Source organism: Aotus nancymaae, unplaced genomic scaffold (genome assembly GCF_030222135.1).
Source record: "Aotus nancymaae isolate 86718 unplaced genomic scaffold, 86718_ANA_hifiasm-v0.15.2.pri h1tg000059l, whole genome shotgun sequence".
NCBI classification, from domain to species: domain Eukaryota; kingdom Metazoa; phylum Chordata; class Mammalia; order Primates; family Aotidae; genus Aotus; species Aotus nancymaae.
In genome coordinates this window covers 32692382-32712793 of record NW_026988473.1, presented here as the reverse complement: position 1 = coordinate 32712793, position 20412 = coordinate 32692382, and the positions used below count along the sequence as shown (strand labels likewise).

Sequence of the window (20412 nt, the reverse complement as noted above, 5' to 3'; positions counted from 1 at the left end):
GAGATGGATTAAACACTTAAATGTAGAACCCAAAACTATAAAAACCCTGGGAGAAAATCTAGGCAAATAGCATTCAAGACATAGGGATGGGCAGATTTCATGATGAAAATGTTAAAAGCATTTGTAACAAAAGCAAAAATAGACAAATAAGATCTAATTGCAGAGCAAAAGAAACTATCATCAGAGTAGATAGACAGCTTGTGGAATGGGAGAAAATTGTTGCAATTTATCCTTCTGAAAAAGGGCTAATATCCAGCATCTATAAGGAAATTAAACTAATTTTAAAGAAAAAAAGGCAACCCCTCTAAAAAGTGGGCAAAGGACATGAACAGAAACTTATCAAAAGAAGACATTTATGCAGCCAACAAGAATACGAATAAAAGTACAGCATCACTAATCAATAGAGAAATGCAAATAAAAACCACAATGAGATACCCACACCAGTCAGAATGGCAATTATTAAAAAGTCAAGAAACAACAGATGCTGTTGAGGCTGTGTGGAAATAGAAATGCTTTTACACTGTTGGTGAGAATGTAAATTAGTTCTACCATTGTGAAAGACAGTGTGGTGATTCCTTAAAGACCTAGAACCAGAAATATCATTTGATCCAGCAATCTCATTACTGGATATATACCCAAAGGAATATAAATCATTCTGTTATAAAGATAAATGCATGGATATATTCATTGCAGCACTATTTATAATAGCAAAGGCATTGAATCACCCAAATGCCCATCAATGTTTGGCTAGATAAAGAAAATTGGGCATTTATATACCATGGAATACTATGCAGCCATAAAAAGGAATGAGATTGTGTCCTTTGCAGGGAAATAGATAGAGCTGGAAGCCATTATTTTCAGCAAACTAATGCAGGAACAGAAAACCAAACACCACATTTTCTCACTTATAAGTGGGAGCTAAACTATGAGAACACATAGACACAGGCAGGGCAACAATACACACTGGGGCCTGTTGGTGCTGGGGGTTGAGGGCAGAATATCATGGTAAATAGCCAATGCATGCAGGGCTTAATACTTCAGTGATGGGTTGATAGGTACAGCACACCACCATGGCACACGTTTACCTAAGTAACAAACCTGCATGTCCTGCACATGAATTCCAGAACATAAAATATAATTACATTAAATTAAAAACAACAACAAGAAAATCATGCTAGCTAAAACCACCTCTACTTCTGTTTCAAGCTTTTCTCTCTGTATTATATGGACTTGATGTCCTGTCAGCTTAACTTTATTCACAACCTTCACTCCAGCATTTCCACTTCAGAAATTATTATAAGGAAATAATCATGTATAAGAACAATTTTAAAATGTATTAATTATAAAACAATAATTAATAAAAATTGGGAAAAACATAGTATTTAATAATAGGGAAATGGATAAGTAAATGATAATACAGTAAAGTGTCACAGAGCTATCAAAATCACATTAAGTAGTCACAAAGACTACTTAATGATGTGGAAAAGCCAATGTAATATTTTAGTGACATGTGTAATATACCACATTATACTGAGAGCATCATTTCAATTTTATAATAAACATATGGTTGCCAAACACATGCACAAACAACACACATGTATACATATATAGCAAATCTTGAAGTAAATACCTTAAAATGTTCAGGTATGTATTTCTGAACAAACTAATTTTTCCTTTGTATTTGTAAGTATTTTTTAAGAAAACTTTACCACACCCACTTTCAGCAATGACACAAAATTAACAAGGAAATACTGGACTTGAATTACACTTTAAACCAAATGGACCTAACAAACTTATAGAATATTTCATCCAACAGCAGCAGAATATACATTCTCTTTTATTACCTATGGGACATTCTCCAGGATATATCGTATGTTAGGCCATGAAACAATTTTGATTTTAAGAAGATTTAAATCGTATCTAATATGGCTTCTGATTACAATGTTATGAACTAGAAATTAGTAACAGCAGAAATATTGGAAAATTCACAAATATGTGGAAATAAAGCAACATGTTCCTCAACAACCAATGGATCAAAGCAAGAACCAAAAGGCAAATTTTAAAATATCTTAAGACAGATGACAATGGAAACACAACATATCCAAATCTATGGGATGCAGCAAAAGCAGTTCTAAGAGGGAAGTTTATAGCAATATATTCCTACATTAAAAAAGAAGAAAGGTCTCAAATAAATAGCCTTATGTTATACCTCATTATAGAGGAGCCAGAAAAATAAAAGCAAACTTAACCCAAAGTTAGCAGAGGGAAGGAAATAACAAAAATCAGAACAGAAACAAATAGAAAATAGAAAAATAATAGAAAAAAATTAACCAAACCAAGAGTTGGTTTTTTGAAAAAGTAAAATCAACAAAACCTTGGCTAGACTAAGGAAAAGAAAGAACACTCAATGCAATCAGAAATGAAAATGGAGACATTACAAAGGCATCTCAGAAATATAAATAATCGTAAAGGACCATTATAAAAAACTGTATGCCAACAAATTAGATAACCTAGAGACAATGGATAAATTTCTTAAAAATATAACTTCTCAAGATTCAATCAGGAAGAAATAGAAAGCTTGTACAGATTGATAACAAATAAAGAGATTGAAGAGGTAACTAAAACCTTCCAACAAAGAAAAGCCCAGGACCAGATGGATTCACTACTGATTTCTGCCAAACATACAAAGAAGAATGATTACCAATAATTTTTAAACTCTTCCAAAAAATAGAGCTAGAAGTAATACTTCATACTTCTAAACACATTTTTATGAGGCCAGCATCACCTTGATACCTAAGCTAGACAGACATTGCAAGAAAAGAAAAACACATGGCCAGTATCTCTAATAAGCATTGATGCAAAAATCCTGAATAAAGTAGTAGCAAAGTAAATTTAACAACACATTTAAAAAACTACACATCATGACCATGTGGGATTTATCCCCGGCCTGCAAAACTGATTTAACATGTGCAAATCAATCAGTGTGCTACATCACACCAACAGAATAAAAAGTAAAAACACATGATCATCCGAATTGACTCAAAAAAATTATTAATATTTGACAGAGTTCAGCATTCTTTCTTGATAAAAACTCAACAATTTAGGTATGGAAGGAATGTTTGTAACATGATAAAGTCCGTTTAAGAGAAACTATAACAGCTAACATGATAATCAACAGGGAGAAATGGAAAGCTTTTCCACTATCATCAGGTACAAGACGGGGATGCCTGCATTCACCACTTCCATTTAACATAGTAATGGAAATATTAGAAAGAGCAATTATACAGGAAAAAGAAATAAAAGGTATGCAAATTGGAAAAGCAGAAGTAAAATCATTTTTATTTTCAGATGACATGATTCTAGGTAGAAAACCCCAAAGATTCCATAACAAACTGTAAGAACTTATAATTGATTTTAGTAAAGTTACAGGATACAGAATCAATATACAAAAATCAGTAGCATTTCTATACATAAAAAAAACCTTACTAAAGAAAAGAATTTTTAAAATTCCATTTACAATAGCTTCAAAAAATAGGAATAAATTTAACCAAGGAGGTGAAAGATTTATACATTGAACACTATAAAACACTAATGAAATTATTTGAACACAAATGGAAAGATATCTCAATATTCATGAATAAGAATGATTAATGTTGTTAATATATTCATACTACCCAAAGCAATATATAGATTTAACATAATCCCTATCAAAATGTTAATATTCTTCACAGAAACAAAAGAAAATTCTAAAATTCATATGGGACTACAAAAATTGCAAATAGCTAAATAAATACAAAAAAAGTTGGAGGCATTACAACTTGGTTTAAAATTATATTACAAAGATATAGTAATAAAAATAGCATAATACTGGTATAAAAACAGAAACAGATAAAGGGAACAGAATAGAAAGCCCAGATGTAAATTCAAACATATGTGGACAACTAATTTTCAACAAGGGCATCAAGGGGTCACAAAGGGGGCACAATAGTCTCTTTAATAAATAATGTTGGGAAAACTGGATTTCTATATGCCAAAGAATGAAATTCAACCCTTATATCATACACAGAAATCAACTCAAAATGGATAAAAAAACCTAAATAAATATAGGACTTGAAGCTCTAAAATTCCTAGAAGAGAACATAGGAGAAAAGCTCCTTGACCTTGGCCTTGGCAATGATTCTTTTAAAATATCACACCAAAAGCTCAGGCTACCAAATAAATACGTAAATAAATAATGGGACTACATTAAACTAAAAATCTGCACAGCAGACACAACACTCAACAAAATGAAAAGGCAACTTTCTGAACTGGGAAATAATAATTGCAAACCACCTATCTGATGAGGGGTTAATATCCAAAATTTATAAAGAACTCTTACAACTCAATTGCAGGAAACAAATAACCTGATTTTAAAATGGCCAAAGGACTTGAGCAGACATTTCCCTAAAGAAGACATAAAGATGGCCAGCAGTGATATGAAAAGGTACTCTATAGCATTAATCATGAGGAAAATGCAGATTGAAACAATTATGAGATATAACTTCACACCTGTAAGGGTGGCTATTATCAAAAAGATTAGGGATAAGAAATGTTAGTGAAGGTACGGAGAAAGAATATACTGTAGTATATTGCTGGTAATAATGTAGATTGGTATAGGCATTTTGGAAAACTGTAGAGACTTTTCCAAAGAAATTAAAAGTAAAACTACCTTATGACCCAGCAGTCTCTCTTCTGGGTATATACCCAAAGGAGATGAAATTACCACATCATAAGGATGTCTGCATGCCCATGATTAATGCAGCATTATTTACAATGGTCAAAATATGGAAATGAATGCCTAGGATAGATAAATAGATAAATAAAATAAAATGTTTTCTATATTTTATTTATATAGTGAGAGCTCACATTTTCTGTTATGGTGATATATAATTAAGGTGATACGTATATCACTTTCCATATTAGTGGGATATATATGGAATAATGGAATGTTATTCTGCCTTAAAAAGGGAGATTCTGACATTTGCCACAGTATGGCTGGATGTGGAAGACATTGTACTAAGTGAAATAAACCAAACTCGGAAAGAAAAATATTGCATGATTTTACTCATATGTAAAATATATTAAAAAGAGAGCTTAGAAGCACAGGGACAAAGAATCAAACATTGGTACCAGGGTTGGAGGTCAGGGGAGAAGAAAAGGGAAGATTTAGGTTAAAGAATATACAATAGCAGATACATAGAATGAACAAGTCTGGAGAGCTAAAGTACAACATGAGGACTAAAATTAAAAATTGTATTGCATTAGAGATCTTGTTAAATGAGTAAATTTTAATGGCTCTTGTCATGTATACAATAGTAACTATATGAATGTTAGATATGTTAATAGGCTTCACTATAGTAACCATTATACTATCTATAAGTATCTATGTATCTATATGCATAAAATATAATATATCCCCTAATATCATTTGTAAACTTCAATACACAATACAATCAAAAGTTTTTTTGTAACAAATATGTTTTCCTTTTAAGACAAAAAATACTACTAAATAAGTGGTTTTCCATCTTTGTCTCAAACTGGAGTAGGATACCCATTTATATATGGGCTCATTTAGCCATCATATCTACTTCATCAAAACAGATATTTAGTAGTTTTTCTTCTTTTGCTTCCTAATTACCCTAATTACCATTCTTCCTCATTTAATTTTAGCCTCCCTGAAAGTGATAGTAGTCTTTCCCCAAAATTGTTTAAAATTCCTTTTTACAAACTAAGCTTTTAGACTAAGATGTTTTATAAACTGATTTTGGAAAGATACATTTCCACTTAAAAAAGATTTATATTCATTTCCTGCAGGACATAATTTTTACAGGTAAAACAAAATAATGTATATGCAAATCTACACAGTGGTTTCTCCACATAGAAAACACTCTTATTGAAGTAAAAGGATGAAATGGGTCTTACATTCTAATACTCATGATTTCTGAATTGCTGAGTATTTGTACTGCCCCTTTTCTCCTGACTATAGAAGTGGTCATTTTTATGGAAGAGAAAGTGTTGGTCAGATGGATTTGAAGGAATAGGAGGCAATGTTTCTGAGCTGTTCTAATGAACATCTCAATGTGGCTCATACTAGACAATAAACTTAGTGGCCTAAGATCAGAATTTAAAATAGACTAGTGACTGTCAGTGCACGCAATACTCACTTAGATATTGTTTCACCTGGAAAGAAGAAAGAAAAAAAAAAAGACACTCAAATCTCTAGATTCTTATTATTTTCTGTGGTCCCTCTAATCTAGTCTTCTTGCTGTGGCAGATTTTCTAGAATTTATGTTCCATATCATGTAGTGCAGAGTTTCTTAACATTTCTATTTGTGCACTAATGGTTGTATGCACTGCTTCAAAGTTCAAGGCATTATATTATCAATCAGTCTAACCAAGAAAGTGGAAATCACTTTAAGACTTTTCAACAGAGTGAATTTAATTCAAAGAAATTATTATACAGGTGATGAAGTTGGTGAGGGCCAAAGAGGGAGTGTTAAGGAAAACCAAAATTAAACAGCAGAATCCACAGTTCTATGCTAGAAAGATAAAAGATGTAGGCAGTGTTACTGTTCAGGAGCAGGGGTTACCTGATGGAACCTGGAGCTAAGACAAACGCACCAAGCAATAAAAGCAAGGAGCAGGAAACATACAGAGAAAGCAACTTCTGAAAAGGTACTTAATGCAAGCCAGCAGAAAGGGATATACCCTAACTTCTCTCTCCCAACCTGTTCAGTCTCCTGCCAGTGCCTCCCTTTTTAAAACTCAATTAGAAGACAGCTTATCTGGGATGCTGGGAAATACAGAGCACAGGGCTCAGGCCCCCGCTATGATAGAGAGCTGATCTGAAGAGGGGCAAGGAATAGAGCCAACACACCCAAGCTCCCAGCCGCAGCATCTATGGTAATATTGTTTCAAAGTTTAACACATTTTCTCACAGGATCTATGTAGTTTCATCTTTTTGATGCCATGTTTTTCAAATGGTTCTACAGTTTCAATTTTTTGTTCAATCATTTATTTTTTTGTGTCTGAGAACTTCGCGGAACTATCTGGTGAAGAAAATTGGAAACTAGACAAATCTTTTGAAAATAAAAATTATCTAATGCAGTTTTGTTGATATCATCATAGATACTTAGGCATTTAATCGAAGGATGCCATCAAAATTTCCAAGATTATAAGCCACAGAAAGCTCATTTTCCTGCTTGCATAGACTACTGTTGTAGTAGATTCTTAATCTGAAAAACATAATGAAAAGAAAATACATTATGTTGTGAAAGCTATTTGAAGCTTACATTGCTGTAGGACTAACTGTAGAAGATTCCTTAAGATTCAGAAAATCAAGAAAATCCAAGAGGGACTTAAATGCTTGAATCTTTATCTCTGCTATTGTGGATCATGTCACTGGGCACTCCAGAAAATGAATATGTTTTGAAGTGGATGAAGTATATGATTAAATCCCAGAGTAGGGTGAATATGACATAATAATACTTGACAGGTTCTTGAAGACTTTAAATAGCGAGCAAGGAAGGAATGGCTTTCTGTAGTATACAGAGTTAGAACTTGCAGTGCCAAAATGGAATTGGCAAATGGAAACATCTGAATGACTTTCTAGAAATATTTTCTAATGGAGTCATAGTTAGGACAGTAAAATTGGTTATTTAGGCAGAAGTAGCTGGAGCAGAGGTTTTTGAAGGAAATAAAGGAAAAGTATCTGAGAACACACTGCAGGGAATATACCTATGAATCCAGCTATTATTAGCTATTTTCTTAGTTCCAACATTAGAAATGGAAATGTTACATTTGCTCAGTGCTTTTCAATGAAGAATATGTATACACATTATCTTATTCAGTCCTCAGGTGAGAAAATAGTTTCAGAGAGGTTAAAAATGACTTGTTCAAAGTGGCACAACTGGTGAGTGCATAGCTAGGTCTCCAACCCAAACTCTCATTCAACCCTCAGTACTCTTTCTACTACAGTACAGAGCCTTGGGAATGGCAAGAGTCACTCACAACAAATAGAAGCTATAGCTGATACTGGAAGAGTTGATCTGATGAAGTCTATATCAATTCCTTGAGCTGATATAGACTTAGGCATAAGAAAAGGACAATAGCATCTCCTTCTAAACTTCTAGGCAGCTGTAATAGCCAGGATTCTTGGTGTTAGAAAACAGAATCCATGTTAGGTAGCTTAGGCAGAAAGGGCTTTTATTATTGGATACAAGGTAGCTCACAGAATTTATAGGAGGGAGAAAGAGATAAACAGTCTTATTTCTAACATTTGTGGGGCCTGGGATAAAAGCACAAGTAGAAACCCACATAACATATGTCTAAATACTTAAATCTAATCTTTAAACCGTTAAATAAAATACTTACTATTCTTCTTTAAGAAATGTACCTCTGAAATGACCTGGAAAGTCAAGATTGACTTTACAATAGACTTCTCTGGGTTTCTCACCAAAGCATAGTGCCTTGGGGAAAGCATAGCCTCAGCTCTCAACCCAGGTTCCCAACCCTTCTCTGCCCACCTCTGGCTCATTCTGTCCTGTAAGCCCCTTGTGTGCTTGTATGTGAACACTACAGCCCACATGTCCAAGCTCTATCATACCCTTGGCAACAAGTTGCCCTGTGGTCACTGTCAGACCCCAAGGTGCCCACACTGGTGGAGTGGGACATCTCAAAAGAATGGTCTCAGGAAAGAGATTCATACAGACCCTGGAAGCAAGCTTAGGGCCATTTGGGTAAAGAATATGGGTCCATGTTTCCCAGGGCATCATCTGGGGCTAGAGCTTTAATTAAGTATGTCTCCTTAGTCTCATATACTCCTCACTACATGTAAAAGGTAAAGTCATTGAGGAACCTCTACCATGTTGGGTTCAGAACTGGATCCCCTCTTGCCTGTATCTAACAGTAAAACCAAATATAGGTGAATTGCCTCATTCAGAAATAGTGCAGTCCAATGAATTGCCCAAGCACCATAAAGAACTTATTAAAAATAAATCTGGCTACCACAGATATTTTGCTCTTTTGTAACTTTGATACCAGGGACTGGACTGTAGAACTTTGCTACCAGCTGCCTCAGGAGAAACAAACTCCTCCAACCCTGTGTTTGCCAGGAATTCCAATATCTTCCTGCAAGGCCATTGTCTTTTGGTGGAACCTGAAACAGGGTGGAAAGTTAGCTGCAAATGCAGTTTGGTCTTTACAGCTTCTATTACTTAGGAAGACACATTAGATATAGATGGAAATGTGTGACCACAGGAAACCCAAACCTCTGTAACATCTTTGGAAAGAATCATTTATTGAGATAAAAAGAGAAACAACTTGGATACTATTTCTTTACTTCCCCCATCCATGCCATCTGTAATAAAACCACCATTATAAGTTTATTAATCACAGCTATTTGGAGCCCTCTGTTGTAAAGGATTCTGAGACTATGTCTGCACTCAGTGAGGAAAAAACACTTTTCTTGACTTTCAATATCTTCTATGGTTATGAGAGAGAACAGGGGTGTTGCACATGCCATCTCTGGAGGCAGGACTATGTCTTAGACATAGGTAAAAGGCATAAAAAGCATTCTGTTCAGCAGAATTCTTATCTCAAGTTTGCTCTGATATTGGTGACACTGATTTTTCCATTGTTAGTATTTGCAGAATTATACAAAATAAAATATCACTTATGGTAGTCTTTGCTCCATATTCTAGGTTCCCATCTATTGTCTTTGTCTTCCAGGTTCAAGAGTTCAGTAATAGTGGATGGCAATTATTTGATTTCTTGAGAAGCTGCTTCAAAGGATTCAAAGATAAATCGAATCACAAACAGTTCAGATTGTTAGATTAGAAGAATGTCTTCTTAAGCGGTCTGCTGAAACTGATTTAAAGTTGGTCAGCACACATGCTAACATATGTTACATATAATTGGCAGCAGGCGGTAGCATAGATAACTCTGGAGTTTATATTTGAGGTTGGAGTGGCAGTGTGTAATTTTTCTTGAAGGGGGTGGCAGATTTACCTACCTAATTTTGTTAAACTTAGGCTAGTATTAGCATAATGCCTTTGTGTTTCCTGCATGTGGCTCTCTGGCCATTGAGGGGCAGGTGGCTTAGGATTAAAATTGGAACATGACCAGTGTACAGTCAAATGTCAACTCTCTATCTGGAACATTAAGGAAATGAGTTGTTCTGGTTACAAAGTTCATATGTATAAAAATAGGTTCATCTAAACTATTTTTGGTGAACATCTTTGAAAAAATATATATATACTTCCCTGCTTTATTAAATAGAACATTCTAATTTGATCTTGTCTTGATGACTCAATCATAAATTATTCTAACAGCCTTTAATAGAGCCTATTCAGTGCAGGGCTCTGTGTTTGAACCTGTGGGGGATCCGGTTTGGAGTTCTGGTATCAACTTTTCAGAGTTTTTCTGTCCTCTTCATCAACTCTCAGGCTGCCAGCTGTCAGTCTTTGATACTGCCAGCTGTCACTCTTTTATACTGCCAGTGTGTGTCTCTCTGATGACCTGCTGCCTCTGGGATTCCTTGAACTGGGAAACCAGACAATCATGCTCGTTAAACTTGTGCCTAAAATACAAGCAAATTGACTCCAACTGTTACCTCCAAGAGCGTTCCTGTGAGAAAAGTGCACGAGCTTTATTATAGCACCTTTGCCTGATCAGTGGCCCATTTTACTTTCTTTCTTTATGTCTCAGTAAAATGGGATTGCTGGATTACTTAGTTTCATGCAGGTGAAGTGGTTCTTTTCAGTGGGTCTATTTTGAAGATGGATGATAGAATATTGACTAGAGGTGGATGCCATAGTTAGATGGGGCTAATGAAAAACCTAACCAGAGGCAGAGCAAGATGGCTGAATTGTCCTCTCTGCAGGAACACCAAATTTAACAACTGTCTATACAAAATAGCACCTTCATAAGCATGAAAAATCAGGTGAGCAATCACAGTACTTGGTTTTTTCATTTTATATTGCTGAAAGAGGCATTTGAAAAGGGTAGAAAAGACAGTCTTGAATTGTCAACACCACCCCTCCCCCATCTTTTTGCAGTGGCTACATGGTGCAGAGAGAATCTGTGGCAATTAGGGCAGGGAAAGGGCAGTAAATGTGGAACTTTGCATTGGAACTCAGTGCTGCAGATCTGAGCCAAGACTATGGAAAGAACACTCAGACCAGCCCTAGCCAGAGGGAAATCGCCCATCCCAGTGGTCAGAACTTAAGTTTCAGCAAGCCTTGCCACTATGGGCTAAAGTGCTTTGTGTTTCTGAATAAACTTGAAAGGCATTTTAGGCCAAAAAACCTGCAACTCCTAGGCAAATCCTAATGCTGTGCTTTGCTTGGAGTCAATGGACTTGTGGGGTGCATGTGACCTAGTGAGACACCAGCCAAGGCAGCTAAAGTATTGCTTGTATCACATCTCTCTCAACCCAAGGCAGTATAGCTCACAGCTTCAAAAGATACCCCTTCCTTCCATGTGAGAAGAAGAGAGGGAAGAGTAAAGAGGACTTTGTCTTACAACTTGGATACCCACTCAGTCACAGTAGGACAGGGGACCAGGCAGAGTCATGAGGCCCCCTTTCCAGGCTCATGGTCCAGGACAACATTTCTAGATATACCCTGGGCCAGAAGGGAATCTGCTGCCATGAAGGGAAGAACCTAGTTCTGGCAGGATTCATCACTTGTTGACTAAAGAGCCCTTGGGCCCTGAATAATCAGCAGTGGTTACTAGGGAGTACATGCCATGGGCCTTGGGTGATACTGAGATGTGCTGGCTTCAGGTGTGACCTAGCATAGTCACAACTGTGATGGCTACAAGAAGAGACTGCTTCTGCTTGACAGAAGAAGAGAAGAGACTAAGGAAGACTTTGTGTTGCAGCTTAGCTACCAGCTTGGTCATAGTTGGGTAGAGTACCAAGTGGGCTCTTCGGGTTACCAATTCCAGGCCTTGGCTCTTGGATGACATTTCTGGACATAGCCTGGGCCAGAGGGGAGACCACTGCCCTGAAGGGTAGGACACAAGACTGGCTGGCTTTACCACCTGCTGATTGTAAGAGCCCTAGAGTCTTGAGTGAACAAGTAGCCAGGTAGTGATTACACCAAGCTTTGGCAAGACCCAGTGCTATACTAGCTTCAGGTCTGACAATGGTGGTGACCACAGGAGTACCTGTGTCATCTCTCCCCCAGCTCCATGAAGCTCAGCACAGAGAGGGAGTTGGGGGGCAGAGAGAGAGAGACAGACTGTTTGGGAAAAATTAAGAAAAGAGACAAGAGTCTCTGCCTGGTAATCTATAACATTCTTTCTCTGCAAGTCTGCAGGAACCACAGTGCTACTGAATTTAGGGTGCCCCCTAATGCAGATATGGCTGCAGTGACCAAAAACATAGATCACAACACCCAAGTCCAGACTGTGAAGACTACCGTAAATACATAACTCTTCAATGCCCAGACACCAAAAAACATCCACAAGCATCAAGATCAACCAGGAAAACATGACCTCACCAAACAAACTAAATAAGGTGTGAGAGGCCAGTCCTGGAGAGACAGAGATATGTGAACTTTCAGACAGATAATTCAAAATAGCTATATCGAGGAAACTCAAAGAAACCCCACAGAGAAGGAATTCAGAATATTACCAGATAACTTTAACAAAATAATTGAAATAATTCAAAGGAATCAAGCAAAAATTCTGGAATTTGAAAATGCAATTGACATACTGAAGAATGCATCAAAGTCTCTTAATAGCAGAATTGATCAAACAGAGGAGAGAATTAGTAAGCATGAAGACAGGCTCTTTGAAAATAAAGTCAGAGGAGACAAGGAAAAAAGAATAAAAGAGAATGAAGCCCATCTACAAGATCTAGAAAATGTAGCCTAAGGGGGCAAATCTAAGAGTTACTGGCCTTAAAGAGGAGGTAGAGAAAGAGACAAAGGTAGAAAGTTTATTGAAAGAGATAATAACAGAGAATATTCCAAACCTAGAGAAATATATTAATATTCAAGTACAAGAAAGTTATAGAACACCAAGAGGATATAACAATTTAAAATATATATGCACCCAACACTAGGACACCCAGATATATAAAACAAATACCATTAGAGCTAAAGAGAAAGATATAACCCCAATACAGTAATAACTAGACACTTCATCACCCTACTTTCAGCATTGGACAGATCTTCCAGACAGAAAATCAACAAAGAAATATTGGACTTAATATACACTATAGACCAAATGATCTAATAGTTATTTATAGAACATTTTATCCAGTGACTGCAGAATACGCATTCTTTTCCTTAGCACATGGATCGTTCTCAAGGATGGACCATATGTTACTCTACAAAACAAGTCTCAAAACATTCAAAAATATTGAAATAATATCAAGTATCTTCTCTGACCACAATAGAATAAAACTAGAAATCAATAATGAGGAATTTTGGACACTATACAAATACATGGACATTAAATGATATGTTCCTGAATGACCAGTAGGTCAATGAAGAGATTAATAAGAAAATTAAAAACTTTTTCAAAACAAATCATTATGGAAACAAAACATACCAAAACCTGTGGGATACAGCAAAAGCAGGACTAACAGTGAAGTTTATAAGTGCTTACATCAAAAAAGAAGAAAAACTTCAAATAAATAACCCAGAAATGCATCCTAAAGAACTAGAAAAGCAAGAGCAAACTAAATCTAAAGTTAGTAGAAGAAATAACAATGATCAGAGCAGAAATAAATGAAATTGAAATGAAAAAAACAATAGATAAAACTAAAAGTTGTTTTTTTTGAAAAAGATAAAATGGACACTCTTTTAGCCAGATTAACTAAGAAAACAAGAAAGAAGACTCCAAAAAAATCAGAGATGAAAAAGGAGACATTCAGCCTATACTGCAGAAATTCAAATTAGTGGTCAAATTAGAGACTACTTGAGTAATTACATGTGAATAAATTGGAAAACCAGAAGAAATGAATAAATTCCTGGATACACACAGCCTTCCAAGATTGAACCATGAAGAAATACAACACCAGAACAGAGCAATAGCAAGTAATAAGATCAAGACCATAATAGAAAAATCTCCCAGCAAAAAAAAAGCCTAGGTCTCGATAGCTTCACTGCTGAATTTTACCAAACATTTAAAGAAGAACTAGTATCAATCCTACTCAAACTATTATGAAAAATAGAGGTGGAAGCAATACTTCCAAACTCATTCTATGAGGCCAGTATTACCCTGCTGCCAAAACCAAAGACACATTAAAAAAAAAAAAAAAAGTACAGGTCAATATCTCTGATGAATATTAATGCAAAAATCATCAACAAAATACAAGCAAACTGAATTCAACAACACATCAAAAAGATCATTCATCATGACCAAGTGGGATTTATCTTAGGGATGCAAAGATCATTCAACATATGCAAATGTTTCAATGTCATATGGCATATCAACAGAATGGAGGACAAAAACCATATGATCATTTCAATTGATGCTGAAAAAGCATTTGAAAAAATTCAACATCTCTGCATGATAAAACCCCTAAAAAAAGGTATAGTCATAATAGAAACCATATTTAACACACCCACAACTAGTATCATAACAAATGGGAAAAAACAGAAACTCCCCTAAGATCTTGACTATGACAAGGATGCCCACTTTTACTACTATTATTCAATGTAGTACTGGAAACCCTAGCTAGAACAATCAGACAAGAGAAAGAAATAAAGGGCATCCAAATTGGAAAGGAAGAATCCAGTTATCCTTGTAGGCAGATGATATGATCTTATATTTTGAATACCCTATAGATGCAACCAAAAAACTACTATTACTAATAAACACATTCAGTAAAGTTGCAGGATACAAAATCAACATACAAAAATTAGTAGCATTTTTTATATGCCCACAGCAAATAATCTGAAAAAGAAATCAAGAAACTAATTTCATTTACAATAGCTATATATAAAATAAAAACTTAGTTATTTCTTGTATGAGATTATCATCTCACGCCAGTTAGAATGGCGATCATGAAAAAATCTGGAGACAACAGATGCTGGAGAGGATGTGGAGAAATAGGAACACTCTTACACAGTTGGTGGGAGTGTAAATTAGTTCAACCATTGTGGAAGACAGTGTGGCGATTTCTCAAGGACTTAGAAATAGAAATTCCATTTGTCCCAGCAATCCCATTACTGGGTATATACCCAAAGAACAATAAATCATTCTACTATAAAGACACATGCACACATATGTTCATTGCAGCACTGTGTACAATAGCAAAGACCTGGAACCAACCCAAATGCTCATCGATGGTAGACTGGACAAGGAAAATGTGGCACATATACACCATGGAATACTATGCAGCCATAAAAAATGATAAGTCCGTGTCCTTTGCAGGGACATGAATGAATCTGGAAACCACCATTCTCAGCAAACTGACACAAGAACAGAAAGCCAAACACCATATGTTCTCACTCATAGGTGGGTGTTGAACAACGAGAACATGTGGACTCAGGGAGAGGAGCATCACACACTGGGGGCAGTTGGGGGAGGTAGGGGAGAGACAGCTGGGGGTGGAGAGGGAGGGGAGGGTGGGAGGGATAACATGAGGAGAAATGACAGATATAGTATGCACCTAAAGTAAAATAAATAAATTTTAAAAAATTTAAATAACTAGGAATTCATTTAACAAAAGAAATGAAATATTTCTACAATGAAAACTATAAAACATTGATAAAAGAAATGGAAGAGGATACAAAAAATGGAAGCTATTACATGTTCATGGATTCGAAGAATCAATATTGTTAAAATGTCAATACCACCCAAAGCAATATATAGATTCAATGCAATCTCTATCAAAAAACCAATGACATTCTTCACAGAAATAGAAAAATGAATTCTAAAATATTTGTGGAACTACAAAAGACCCAAATATCCGAAACTATCTTGAGCAAAAAGAACAAAACTGGAGGAGTTAAGTTGCATCACTTCAAATTATGCTACAGAGCTGTATTATGAAAAACAGAATGTTACTGGTATAAACACAGATACATAGACCAATGAAAGGAACAGAATATAGAGAACTCAGAGACAAATCCATACATACATCTACAGTAAATTCATTTTCCACAAAGGTGCCAAGAACATACATTGGGAAAAGGATAGTCTGTTCAATACATGATGCTGTGAAAACAGGATATTTATATGCAGAAGAATCAAATTAAACCTCTATCCCTTGCCAAATGCAAAATAAAATCAAAATGGATTAGAAACTTAAATCTAAGACCACAAATTATGAAACTGCTAATAGAAAACATTGGAGAAACTCTTCAAGACATAGGACTAGGCAAAGATTTCTTGAGTAATACCCCACAAGCACAGACAGGCAACCAAAGCAAAAATGGACAAATGGGATTATATCAAGCTAAAACATTTCTTCATAGCAAAGGAAACAATCAACAAAGTGAAGAAAACAGCCCATAGAATGGGAAAAAATATTTGCAACTACCCATCTGACAATGGGTTAATAAATGAAGCATATAAGGAGCTCAAACAAACTCTATAAGAAAAAAAACTCAATAATCCAATGTTTAAAATAGGCAGAACATATGAATACACATTTCTGAAAAGAAGACATACAAATGGCAAACAGGTATATAAAAATGTTCAACATCACTTATTATCAGAGAAATGTAAATAAAAATGATAATGACATCTCAATTCTTCTTAGTTAAAATAACTTTTATCCAAAAGACAGTCAATAACACATGCTTTCAAGAATGTAGAGGAAAGAGAACCCTCATACACTGTTGATGAAATGTAAATTAGTACAACCACTATGGAGAACAGATTGGAGGGTCCTCAAAAACCAGAGCTATCATTGGATCCACCAACCAATGCTAGGTAGATGCCCCCCTAAAAAAAGAAAATCAATATATTCAATGAAGAGATACATGAACTCCCATGTTTATTGCAGCACTGCTCACAATAGCCAAGATTTGGAAGCAACCATCAACAGATGAATGAATAAAAAAATTACAGTACGTTTCCACAATGGAGTACTATTCAACCATAGAAAATAATGAGATCCTGTCATTTGCCACAATATGGATGGAACTGCAGGTCATTATGTTAAGTGAAATAATCCAAGAACAGAAAGACAAACTTCACATGTTCTCACCTATTTTTGGGAGCTAAGAATTAAAACAATTGAACCCATGGATAGAGGGTAGAGGGTGGTTACCAAAGGCTGGGAAAGGTAGCAGGGGAATGGGGGTTAGTGGGGATAAAGGGGCCAAAAAATAGTTAGAAAGAATAAGTAAGATCTAGTATTTGATAGCACAACAGAATGACTATAGTCAATAATAATTTAAATGTACATTTTAATAGAACTAAAAGTATAATTGAATTGTTTGTAACACAAAAGATAAATGTGTGAGGTGATGCATACCTCATTTACCCTGATGTGATTATTACACATTGCATGCCTGTATCAAAACGTACCATATACTCCATAAACATATACACCTACTATGTACTCATGAAATTAAAAAAAAAAACCCAAAACAAGAAAACAAAACCTAGCCATAATGCTTTGCATTTTTAGAGCCCTTTATACTGTTCAATATGTTCTCCCTACTGACATCTGCATCTGTCATTTTAGTATGATGTTAATACTGGGTCATTTTTGTAGACGTAATGACTTAAAAATTTTCTTAAACTAGTCTTGCTAATAAGTAAAAATGTCTCAACTTGATCTTACAGGAAAGTGTCTTGATCTTACAGAAAAACTGTCTAGCGTGTTGCCTGTTTTCTTTTTTCTGAACATTTGCCCTTTCTGTTTCTAGGCTGCACATGTTCTTGCGAAAAAGATCTAAAATCACCACCTTTTGCTTTGTCTGCTGGTGCTTAAGGTGAGTCACTATTACAGGCCCCTCTCTCCCACTGAGTTTTCTGCATGGAGAATAACCTGAGGTAAAAGGGTAGAGCAGGCACGTACATAAAAAAAGACAAAGACAGGTAGGAGGGAAGCAAAGAAGGACACAGATTCAATGCAACAATTAGAGTTGTCTACACATAATCCCTTCAGAAAAGCATTAGCTTAGGCTCTTCAAAGCTGTGTGGTTCTTGTCCGTTACAGAACTTTTATATTCTATGAGCACCTGGATTGTTAGAACATGTGTGATGGTGAGGAAGGTGACCCTTGCCAACCTGTGCTTTAAATGGGCTTGTTGAGTGTTGGGAGAAAACCATTAGGTCACACACAGAAGAGATGTGCCCTCTTTCAGTTTTTCCAATGACAGATGTGGAAGGTATGATTTATCACATAAGGCCAAAACTTTGTGCATGGCTGGTATGACATCAGACATTCCAGACCTTCTCTGTGCTCCTTTTTCTCTGCATTGAACTACAACCCGTAGTACCACTACAGGGATGTGGGAAACGCAGAAAACATATGTTTACAGTTACTGTAATAGCAGTGATTGGTTGTCGATGACTTGTTGGATCTATAGCAAGTTTCTTGCTGAGATGGGAGCATAAGAGTCCATATAGAGCATGGAAATAACCCACTGTTAAGTGAAAACCATTCATTATTTTTAGTAAGATCATTTTCCTGCTGGTAGACTTGGCCTCTCTAGTGATATCTTCTGGGCTCTAGTTCCTATCAGAATACTGAGAGGCAGATGGGCTGTAGGAACAATCAAACCTACTTAAAACTGTTTCATAAAGTAGTAAGAGCAAGAATTGGTTTTCTGTCCATCAATCCATCCCTCCATCTATTCACCCATTGTTTTATTTCTTCTTTCCACACAGAAGTCAAAGTAATTTTTCCAAAATACACATCTGATCCTGTTACTTTCCTCTTTAAATTCTTTCCTAGTTTTTCCCTCAAGGTGAAGTCCAGACTCCTGAATGTCACCTCCTTGGCCCGGCATAATCAGAATCAGGCCTCTGTCCACTTCGCTGGATCTCGTTTGATTTCTCTCATCCTTTTATATACTCTACACTCCTGTCATGCAGAGTATCTTTCACTAGCTTGAAAGAATTATGTTTCTTTTTGCCTTTGGAGCTTTGAGCAAGTTGTTCTTTCCCCTTCCTCTCCATCCTTTGACCTCTAATCATTCATCACTTCACCTAAGAGGCCTCACCTTCAGGGAGTATTCAGTTCCTGTGCTAAGTGCTCTCATAGCACCCTCTAGCCTCCCATCACAGCGCTGTAGTATTTCTACCTTTAATGCATCTGTATGTGCCTTATACTTTAAGCTCCTTAAAGGCATAGATAGTACTTATATATATTTTTTTGTTTTTAAGACACTAATAGCTAGCACAGTCTGCCACATAAGACTTCAGCAGATATTTGTTGTGTAAAATTGTATGACTAACATTGGCAATATATCTTAAAGATTGGCTTTTGTTGAGTAGTTATTTGAATCTGTATTCCAGCTTCACTATCTGCTCAATGCATGACTTTGGGCAATTTATTTATTTTTTTAAATTTTGAGTTCAGGGGTACATGTGCAGGATGTGCAGCTTTGTTACATAGGTAAATGTGTGGGTTTGCTGCACAGATCATCCCATCACCTAGGTATTCAGCCCAGCATTAGCTATTCTTCTGGATGTTCTCCCTCCTCCCCACCCACCCTCTGACAGGCCCCAGTGTGTGTTGTTCCCCCTAACATTTCCATGTGTTCTCATAGTTCAGCTCCCACTTATAAGTGAGAACATGAGGTATTTGGCTTTCTGTCCCTGTGTTAGTTTGCTGAGGATAATGTCTTCCAGCTCCATCCATATCCCTGCAAAGGACATGATCTTGTTCCTTCTTATGGTTGCATAGTATTCCATGGTATATATGTACCACATTTTCTTTATCCAGTCTATCATTGATGGATGTTTAGTTTGATTCCATGTCTTTGCTATTGTGAATAGTGCTGCATGTATCTTTATAATAGAATAATTTATATTCCTTTCAGTATATATCCAGTAATGTGATTGCTGGGTTGAATGGTATTTCTGCCTCTATGTCTTTGAGGAATCACCACACTGTCTTCCACAATGGTTGAACTAATTTATATTTCTATCAACAGTGTAAAAGCATTCTTTTTTCTCCATAACTTTGCTAGTGTCTGTTTTCTTGACTTTTTAGTAATAGCCATTCTGACTGGCATAAGATGATATCCCATTGTGGTTTTGATTTGCATTTCTCTAATGATCAATATTGAGCTTTTATTCATATGTGATTGGCTGCAGGTATGTCCTCTTTTGAGAAGTGTCTGTTCATGTCCTTTCCCCACTTTTTAATGGCATTGTTTATTTTTTTTCTTGTAAATGTGTTTAAGTTCCTTGTAGATGCTGGATATTGGACCTGTGTCAGATGGA

General features: G+C 35.9%; 1 protein-coding gene across 3 annotated transcripts in view; it reads left to right on the top strand.

The window, feature by feature from the left end:
• Nucleotides 1-20412, top strand: part of METTL15 (methyltransferase 15, mitochondrial 12S rRNA N4-cytidine) — a 308377-nt gene that overhangs the window by 252768 nt on the left and 35197 nt on the right. For all 3 annotated transcript variants that reach the window (XR_010338340.1, XR_010338341.1, XR_010338342.1), the window contains one exon: nucleotides 17883-17948. The gene's annotated coding sequence lies outside the window, so the exon portion shown is untranslated. The remainder of the gene's footprint in view (nucleotides 1-17882; nucleotides 17949-20412) is intronic.